Genomic DNA, 9354 nt, shown 5'->3' with positions numbered 1-9354 from the left:
CTTTTTTTTTTTTACAATGGTTAACTTTTTTTTTTTCCCCTTCTCTTTTTTATGGTGGCACCCAAGCACATGGAATTGCCCAAGTTAGGGGTCAAATCAGAGCTGCAGCTGCGGGCCTAAACCATATAGCCACAGCAACTCCAAATCCGGGCACCAACTGTGACCTACACCACAGCTCACGGCAACACTGGATCCTTAATCCACTGAGCGAGGCCAGGAATTGAACTCACATCCTCATGGATTCTAGTCAGATTCATTTCAGCTGCGCCACAATGGGAACTCCCCTAACTACAATGGTTTTTAAAGATGTCTGGTAGCTCAAGGACTCAGGGGCATTTTCAAACTCCTTTTACATTAGCCTTTATTTTAAGAGTGTTTCTGTTTTTTTGTTTTGTTTTGTTTGTTTTTTTTAAATGGGTAACGTATTGTTGTACTTGCCTTTTCTGCTTCCACCAGAACTTATGCAGCCTCAGGAATTTTATACTTGTATCTAACACAATTTGCTACCAGATGCTATGAATTATTAATTACTTGATTCTAAACCATTACTTTAAAACCTAAATGTTTAACTTAATAGAATTTTTTCCCTCCGGAGAGTAAGGTTTCCAAGATTAGAAAGAACACATAGAATATAGGTTATGACTATACCATTGCCATCCCCTTCCTGCTGAGTGACAGAGAATCAGCATTAAGTTCTAACTTTAAAAATAATTTCATGGTGGAGTTCCCCTGTTGTGGCGCAGCAGAAATGAACCTGACTATTATTCATGAGGATGCAGGTTCAATCCCTGGCCTCACTCAGTGGGTTAAGGATCTGGTGTTGCTGTGAGCTGTGGTGTGGGTCAGAGACAAGGCTTGGATCCCGTGTTGCTGTGACTGTGGCGTCGGCTGGCATCTGCAACTCCGATTCGACCCCTAGCCTGGGGACTTCCATAGGCTGTGGGTGCCGCCCTAAAAAGCAAAATAATAATAATAATTTCATGTTAGTAGACCCCACGGGACAGAGCTTTCACTGCAGGGACCATGAAATCAGAATATTTAAAGGCACCATCACTCTATCTGAATTTTGGGAAGCCAAGTATAACATAAATTCTTGGAAGAACCCTAATGTCTCTTCTTAATTGATTCCCAAGCACTTACTGAGTGTTTGACTTTGGGCTTCGTGCTGAATTATAAAACCAAGTAAGACATGGTTGCTCTCTTCAAGGAGTTTACCAATTCATAAGAACAGTAAACAGATCACTAATATATGCCAGAGCAATGACGGTGATATGTTCAGGAGGCTGTGGGAGCCCAGAAGAGAACAAGCATCAGTCAAGAGGGGCTTCTGGGAGCAAGTGCTGTTTGAGTTGTCTTAGAGGACAAGTAAAAATTAGCCAGTGATTCTCAGTTCTCTCTCATGGACGGAAAAGTTGCCGATATCAAAGAAGATGGAAAATAGGAGTTCCCGTTGTGGCTCAGGGTGTTAAGGACCTGACATGGTCTCTGTGATGATTTGGGGTTTGATCCCTGGCTTCGCTCAGTGGATTAAGAATCTGGCATGGCTGTAAGCTGCGGCATATGTTGCAGCTGCTGTTCCGATTCAACCCCTGGCCTGGGAACTTTCATATGCTACAGGTGTGGCTGTAAAAGAGAAAAAAAAAAAGGAAGTGGAAAATATGTAAGCATGATTTAGAATGAAAGATCCTGAATTTAATCTTGAAAGGGTGAGCTTGGACTAAAGAAGCAAACATAAATGGTAAACATTTGAATATATGAGAATAAAACTCAAGGGCGTTCCCGTTATGGCCCATCGGTTAATGAACCTGACGAGGATTCATGAGGATGCAGGTTTGATCCCTGGCCTCACTCAGTGGGTCAAGGATCTGGCATTGCCATGAGCTGTGGTGTAGATCGCAGAAGCAGTTCAGCTCTGGCGTTGCTGTGGCTGCGGCATAGGCCAGCAGCTGTAGCTCCGATGCAACCCCTAGCCTGGGAATTTCCATATGCCACAAGTGGGACCTGAAAAGAAAAAAAAAAAAGAAGAACAATAACACTCAAGGGAGATTTAGCCTAGAAATATAGATTATAGAGTCTTCAACATTGAGCTGGTATTGAAATATGGAGAGTGGATAAAATCATCGGGAAAACATAGTAGCTTTCCACTCGCCCATGGATCTTTTTGAAAATCCAATGAAAAGAATGGAGTCTCTCCCAAGAAAAATGTACACAGAGAAATTTTTGCATATGCTTCCCATGAGTGCACAGATTCCCTGAAGCTCAGTCATGAGTAAGAAAACACAATGTGTAATAATAATAACGAGGGAAGTAAATTGATCAAAACTTCCTGAGACGCAGTCCAAAGCACTGATGTTCAAGACAGCCTTCAAGATAAAGCTATCCAGACAACTTGAAATGGTTGGGCTTCTAAATCTAAATACTTCCACTTCTATAACTATTCAGCGATGGACTACCCACCTTTGGAACCAGTTCAGTCTATAAAACACATCGCCACAAAAATCCAAAACCAGAGGCAATTTTGAAATATACATGTGAAATGGAGTTGGATCTATTCATATTACAGCTCCAGAGAAAATATCAAGCTAGAAGTAATGAGTTCCAGTTTATAGTTTATAAGGATTTTTACGGCTCAAGAGAAATTGGCTTTTCTAAAGCTGTCCCTTTTCTCGGTTGCCAGAGCACTGTGCTTATGCTTCTGCTAGAGAACTCATTTCATTCGTTCGTATTTACAGGTCAACCCCCTCACTCCAAAATTTTAGGGTCTTTGGAGAAAGGGATTAATTCTTGTTTATCTTTGCCTACCGTGCTGTTTCCACCAACCCCTCCAACCACCCTCTGTTACGCGCCCCTAATACGAAACCTTGCATAGACATATAATGAATATTTGTGGAACCAACCAAAATTGTCAGCACAATCATGGACCCAATCATAGGATCTTGTAACACCAGCAAAGCAGAAATCAAAAGTGTGGAAGATAATGGAAACCAGGGGCTCCAATTGCCTCTTTCCAGGTCAGATCTGATGGCTCTCATTTCTGCAGGGATTGACCAGAAGCATCATAGTAAATAATATTAATCAGCCCAGGGTCTCCACATCCCATTTGTCATGCCTCTGTTATACTGCTTGGTGTGGAATTAGAGAAAATGGAGGGGGAAAAAAAAAAGATGTAATATCCCAGAGGTAAAAGCATAGAGAAAATTCTCCTCTTATGCCATATAAAATCACCTCCTAGGCAAAAGGAGACTATCATTTATGCAAAGAAACGGACCAAACAGGTGTTACGACAAAAATAGATCATCTCAGGGGTCGTATACTGAATCCTTTCCTCTACATAAATCAAGACGGAAATCAAGAACACACGTGCAGGAATTAAATCACAATTTAGCCCTGTTTGCTGTGAAACATGGTAACTAAGATTAGTGGAAACTGACATCTTCAAACATTTCCTATGAGCCTGAAGGGAAGCCATTTTCTGACCTTGGTAGATGTATGCTCCCACCTAGTATGAAATGAAGCAGAATGTCTTTGATGTTTTCAGAAGAATATCTGCCCTAGCCCTTTGTTGATGCTTTCATTGCCTTATGCCAATAGATTTTCACTTTCTGTTTACAGAGGACTTTTGGCATTCATTCCTATACACAAAAAGTCTGATTTTTGTTGCAATAGCCAACAAGGTGCTTTTTGCTTTTTGGTTTGTTTTTGTTGTTTGTCTGTTTGATTTGGTTTCATTGGTATGTCCATCTTCCACTATCGAAAAGGCACTTAAGCCCCAATGCCTCACAATTCAAAAACATGAAATAAAATAAAAGAGCATATGGAGACCACTTTCAAACAAGCCTTGACTTCATGCAAGCCTCTTGAGGTAATACATAGCCCACAATAAGCTCTGGCTAGAACTACGGTTTGCCCAATCTATTTGTCTTTTCTATGGGAATGTAGGGTTTGTTCCTTTTCCAGGGTGATTGTATTGAGGCTGTGGCAGCACAGGAGAATGCCCAGTATTATTTTGGTCTCTAACAACAAGAAAATTCTAAACCAAGAAATCAGTATGTCCTAGACAAGGAAGGCAGGATAATTAACAGTACAGAACAGACTTCCTATTTGTTAGGCTGTCTTAGATTTTTTTTTTTCTTTTCATCTTTCTAGGGCCATACCCATGGCATATGGAGGTTCCCAGGCTAGGGGTCCAGTTGGAGCTGTTGCCACTAGCCTATGCCAGAGCCGCAGCAACGCCAGATCTGAGCCGAATCTGTGACCCACACCACAGCTCATGGCAATGCCAGATCCTTACCCCACTGAGCGAGGCCAGGGATCGAACCCGAAACCACATGGTTACGAGTCGGATTCATTTCCACTGTACCACAATAGGAACTCCCTGTCTTAGATTTTTTATATATATATAAATATATATATTTATATATGTGTGTGTGTGTGTGTGTGTGTGTGTGTGTGTAGCTTTTTTAGGGCCACACCCAAGGCATGTGGAAGTTCCCAGGCCAGGGGTCGAATTGGAACTACAGCTGCCGGCCACAGCCAGCCACAGCAACGCAGAATCCAAGCCACCTCTGCAGCCTACACCACAGCTCATGGCAACGCCAGATCCTTAACCCAGTGAGCGAGACCAGGGATCAAACCCACATCCTCATGGCTCCTAGTCAGGTTTGTTAACCACTGAGCCATGAAGGGAACTCCTGAGGGTCTTATATGTATTTTTTATACTGAGTAAAGTGCTTGATTCAGAAGATTTTGAAAGAAAATCAGGTACAGAACAAGAGAGGAAATGGCAAGACTGAAAGAGTGAGTGAGAAAGGAGAAAAATGCTAAATACATCTTGAGGATGGGAAATCAACAGTTGGCTTTTGTTTTTTTTTTTATAAATTCAGACCTTTGCCTGGAAGGATCCCCACCCCACCAATGATACTCTGTCATGTGACAAATCCGTACCCATCATTCAAGCCTTAGCTCATGCATCATCTCTTCTGTAAAGCATCCCCACCACCATGAAAAGAATGCCTTTTTCTCTCCTTTGTCCTCTCACTAAATCCATCCCCCTTTTAGAGGAAGTCTCCCTCACCACTCTGAGAGCACCATGAGGGTCCTGGTTATTATGCATCATTTTCTCCCCAGCGCTTATCTCCAAAGGTTATGCAAAAAAAAAAAAAAATGCGTAATAAATGTGTGTTGAATAAATCTAAGTGACAATATGAAAAAAGAAATCAAACTCCCACATACTTAAATTAGGCAACTCATATATCTCCACTCACTGTATGGCACCCAGACCCAATCTGAAATTAGGGAGACACAGTTAAGAAATCAGCCTTGGCTGTGACAACCCCTAAGAGGAGTTAGCATAGAGACAATGTAGAGAAGAATTTTTATAGAAAAAAGCTATGAACAATAAGGATCTTTGATTTTTGGTTCATTTTCCAAAAGAACTGGGAAGATATTTACCTTGAACTGTCCCCATGTGCTATATAATTATATCTTGGGCAGAAAAGTTATACTCCCACATCAATTTTACAGTGCACATAGGTAAGGATTTGAGGAATCGCCTCCCACTCAGAAATCACCCAGTCCCATTTATGAGCAGACACTTAATGCTATACTTAAAAGTACCCTTACATTTCAAATGAATGCTGCATGGACCACTGCACAAATGACCATGGACATTGTCCAAATGGTGCCTCCTAGTACAGTAAGAACCTCAAGCTTATTGAAAGGGGCTGTGTCTTTTCCATAGCCCCTTTGCAAAAATGTATTTAGGTAGGTAGTGACCGGCCAGAATTCCTCAGCTGCTCTATGACTTGAATACCTTTCTCCAGAAGAGTTCCTTAATTCTCTGCAGGTCATGAAGAGTCAGAGATAATGAATTCACACTTTGACATAGCACAGACATACATACCTACGTGCCCTCATCTGTAGGTACAGCCACACCCAGGTATGCAAATGCTTCAGGTACGCATTCTCTCTCTCCTCTCTCTCTCTCTCTCTCTCTCTCACACACACACACTCACACACACACACACACACACACACACACACACACACGATTAACCAGTAGAAGCGGCTCAGGGAATAGACTATTTCCGGAATAGTTGTTACCCAACTCTCAAGTGATGAAAAGGAGGTCCCTAGTAGTTTTCACCACATTCACCATTTGTATTTCACAGCAGCCATCCATAGCAACCCAAGTCCCAGCAATCAAAGTCTTGTTTAGTATTGACACATATTCCCACACCCATCCACATTTCTGCAAACAATGAAGGATAGCTGCAGGGCTTGACACTGTCAGAAATAATCTTGATACTTTTAAATCTCAGGAAAGTGAGCTGTAGTCACCAAATTAGGGCTAATAAAAGCAGCATTTCTAAGGCACTGAAGTAGCTTGGAGTTGCCTCTCTAACTCCAGTTACTGAGTAAACTCCTTCTGTTCTTCCCTCAGGGGTCCCCTTAGCTGGGCTTGAAACCCCTCAGGAACAGGTCCTTGTGTGCCTTGCTCACCCCTGAGGTCAACAGACAGCATTGCAGTGAAAGAATGAGTGACCCCATGGATGTGGCCAAACTCCCTAATTAACATGGATGTTCACTAATTTGTGGCTGTTTGCCATGACGTACGAAGGTCTTGTCTTCTAGAGAAACAAAGGGGAAAAGAGAAGCATGCCCAAGAAAACCCAGCCTTTCCCAGGTTTCCCACAACTCAGAAGGGCATTTTTCAGCATCCTTTCTCTCCAGGTCTTTGACTGCATTACAGCAACTTCCTCCATTGAGAGAAGAGATTGAAACCATGCACAGATTTTTCATCCAAATTATCTTCATTCTTTCCCATAGTGACACTGAAGAGCAATGACTCAGCCAGTACCTATGAACAAAGGGGTAAGCATCAAGTAATTGTCCAAAGACACTAATCAGAGCAGCAGCACCTATGTATTATTCATGGCATACGTTTCCCTTAGGTGAAATGTTTTGACCAGAAAATCATATCATGATTGCAGATTTACACCTCATTTGTCTTGTGTAAGCATCATTTCACAATACTAAAGAGAAGCCAGTGGAACCTAGAATGGTTTTTGTCCAACCATTTATGCTAAAAACATGAAATCCTAGAGTAGATTCCCAACAGAAGTTTGGATAAACACAGGCACAATTGTGTTCCATGGAGGTTCCACGTAGTACGTTTATATGAGACCTTTGAACCACATTGAGATGGAGAGAAAGAATAAAGAAATACTTATAGGGTTGAAGCTAGGAATAAGATCAGATTGGTTTGGAAAACTGACTATACACATTCTGCATCATTCATATATATATATATATATATATATATATGTATATATATATATATATGTGTGTGTGTGTTTATAAAACACCAATGAAAAATTACATACAAATCAATCCATCCAGAGTTGCCCCCCCAATCATGCTTCCTGCATTTTTAGGAATTGCAACATCTGCAAAGCTACCATAAAAATTAAAAGAGAGGAAAAAAGACATCTGAGATAACCTTTGAAAACTGCAAGGAAGAGCCCTTTTCGCTTGAACTAAGCCCCTATGTTCAATTTGTCCCTGCCCCAGACGAAATCCTACCCATTTGGAACGCTACATAAAGATGCTTTGCTTTGGGGGAGATAATTGGCTCTAAACAGGCATCGTAATTAGTAGCATCAGGTAGCTGGGGCAGCATTTGGTCGCCCAGCGCCTCTTCATTTGTGAGCAAATGGGAGGGTGGAGGGGTGACAGGAACAGATGGGGGAGAGATACGAGTACTTCCTGGCACCTTGCATAGAGGCCTTATGCTGTCTTTCTCCCTCTGGCACCATCGTTAGCGCCTCTGGCTTCTGAGCCAGGTCTGAGGCGCCTGTGGGCAAGTGCAGATGTTCTGGCCGCCTTTCCCACTGTCTGCTCCTTGCCCTCCACTCGCCCGGCAGGAAAAGGAAATTCCTGCGCTGATGCCTTCGGTCCCGGCATGAATACCTTCAATCCCGGCATGCTTTGGTTTCACAATTGAAGACTTTTTAAAATTTCCTTTTTGCAACAATAACAAGCCAATAGGGCTGTAGTTAGGGGTTAATTGGGCATAAAGGCAAAATGTGAAAAGACCCAGCTGTTCCTCTTAGGGAGGATTCCAGAGAGTTATCGTAACTGATGGCTACCTTTCAACAAGGACTCTCTAGCGTACCAGGAACCCAAGATGTGACCAAAGTCATGGGCAAGAAATGCTAGGTAGAAATGCTTGTGAAAAGGGGGTGGCAGGTACAGAAAAAGAAAGAACTATAAATGGAACTCTGAATAAAAACAGAGTAGCTAAGGTTCACTGAGCAATTACTATTGAGCAGGCACCATAGTAGGCAATTTATATATAGACGATACTTGGCTTCTTGCCCTTTTGGCTAAGATCAAGTGTAGTATCTGTTCTTATCAGTTTAGTACATAGACAACACTACAAGCTTGGTATCAATATTACCCCCATTTTATGATAGATAAAACATGGGCTTAAACGAAAGGTTTTAAAAGTGGTTGGCTGCCACTCAGTCTACCAGTACTGGACGGCAATTCAAACCAAGAAGTCCCTTTCCAAGGCTTTCCTGGGAGTCCAGGAGCCTGCAGTTCTGCTTCTAAGCCAGCTTCTGTGTAGTAGAGGATAATGGTCAGCATGTCATTGAACTTCAGCATCTATCTCTGCAGACAACAGTGGCAATTCCAAGGATGATTGACAGCTTCCTGCCTCATAATCATTTGACAAGCTTATTTAAAATGTAGATTTCAAAGTGTCTTCTTAAATCTAATAAATCAGACTCTCTCTATCAAAGCACCCAAAATTACATTATTAATAATCCCCCAGGGATTTTTAAATTCAATAAAGTTTAAGGACTGCTGGACTGGTTGATCTCTAAAATATGCTCAAAATCAAAAACGATGTGTCTCTGGGGGTTGATGTGGCACCCAAGTAATTTGTTGCATTATTTATACTCAAATTCTGCTTCTTTAGAAGAAAACTCAAAAGTGGTTTTATTCAGTAGAAATTATTTTACTCAAAGAGGTGATTTTGAATGACTTTTTAAAAATTTCAAATTCGATCCCATCCTCAAAGGGTAAAGATGGTTTTCCAAGCATTGAGGAAATGAAAGCCCTGAGGTTTGGGACTATTCTAGAATTGCCCTAAGCCATGCTGCATCTTCAGAATCATCTCTAAGGGATTATTTTATTTTATTTTAATCTTACTTTTTGCTTTTTAGGGCCACTCCAGCAGCATATGGAGGTTCCCAGGATAGGGGTGGAATGGGAGCTGCAGCTGCTGGTCTACACCACAGCCACAGCAATGCAGGATCCAAGCCACATCTGAGACCTACACCACAG

The 9354-nt window shown here is 41.8% G+C and overlaps 1 pseudogene; it reads left to right on the top strand.

The window, feature by feature from the left end:
* The first annotated feature begins 8367 nt into the window (after nt 1-8367).
* On the top strand, nt 8368-8545 carry LOC146398602 (U2 spliceosomal RNA; annotated as a pseudogene).
* Nucleotides 8546-9354: the final 809 nt, after the last annotated feature.

The sequence above is a fragment of the Sus scrofa genome, chromosome 11 (assembly GCF_054392235.1).
Source record: "Sus scrofa isolate SSC_HxYL_T2T_F1_AM1 chromosome 11, Sscrofa_HxYL_maternal_Yorkshire_Landrace_v2.0, whole genome shotgun sequence".
NCBI classification, from domain to species: domain Eukaryota; kingdom Metazoa; phylum Chordata; class Mammalia; order Artiodactyla; family Suidae; genus Sus; species Sus scrofa.
The sequence above is the reverse complement of the archived record's forward strand: the minus strand, read 5'-3'. Positions and strand labels throughout refer to the sequence as shown.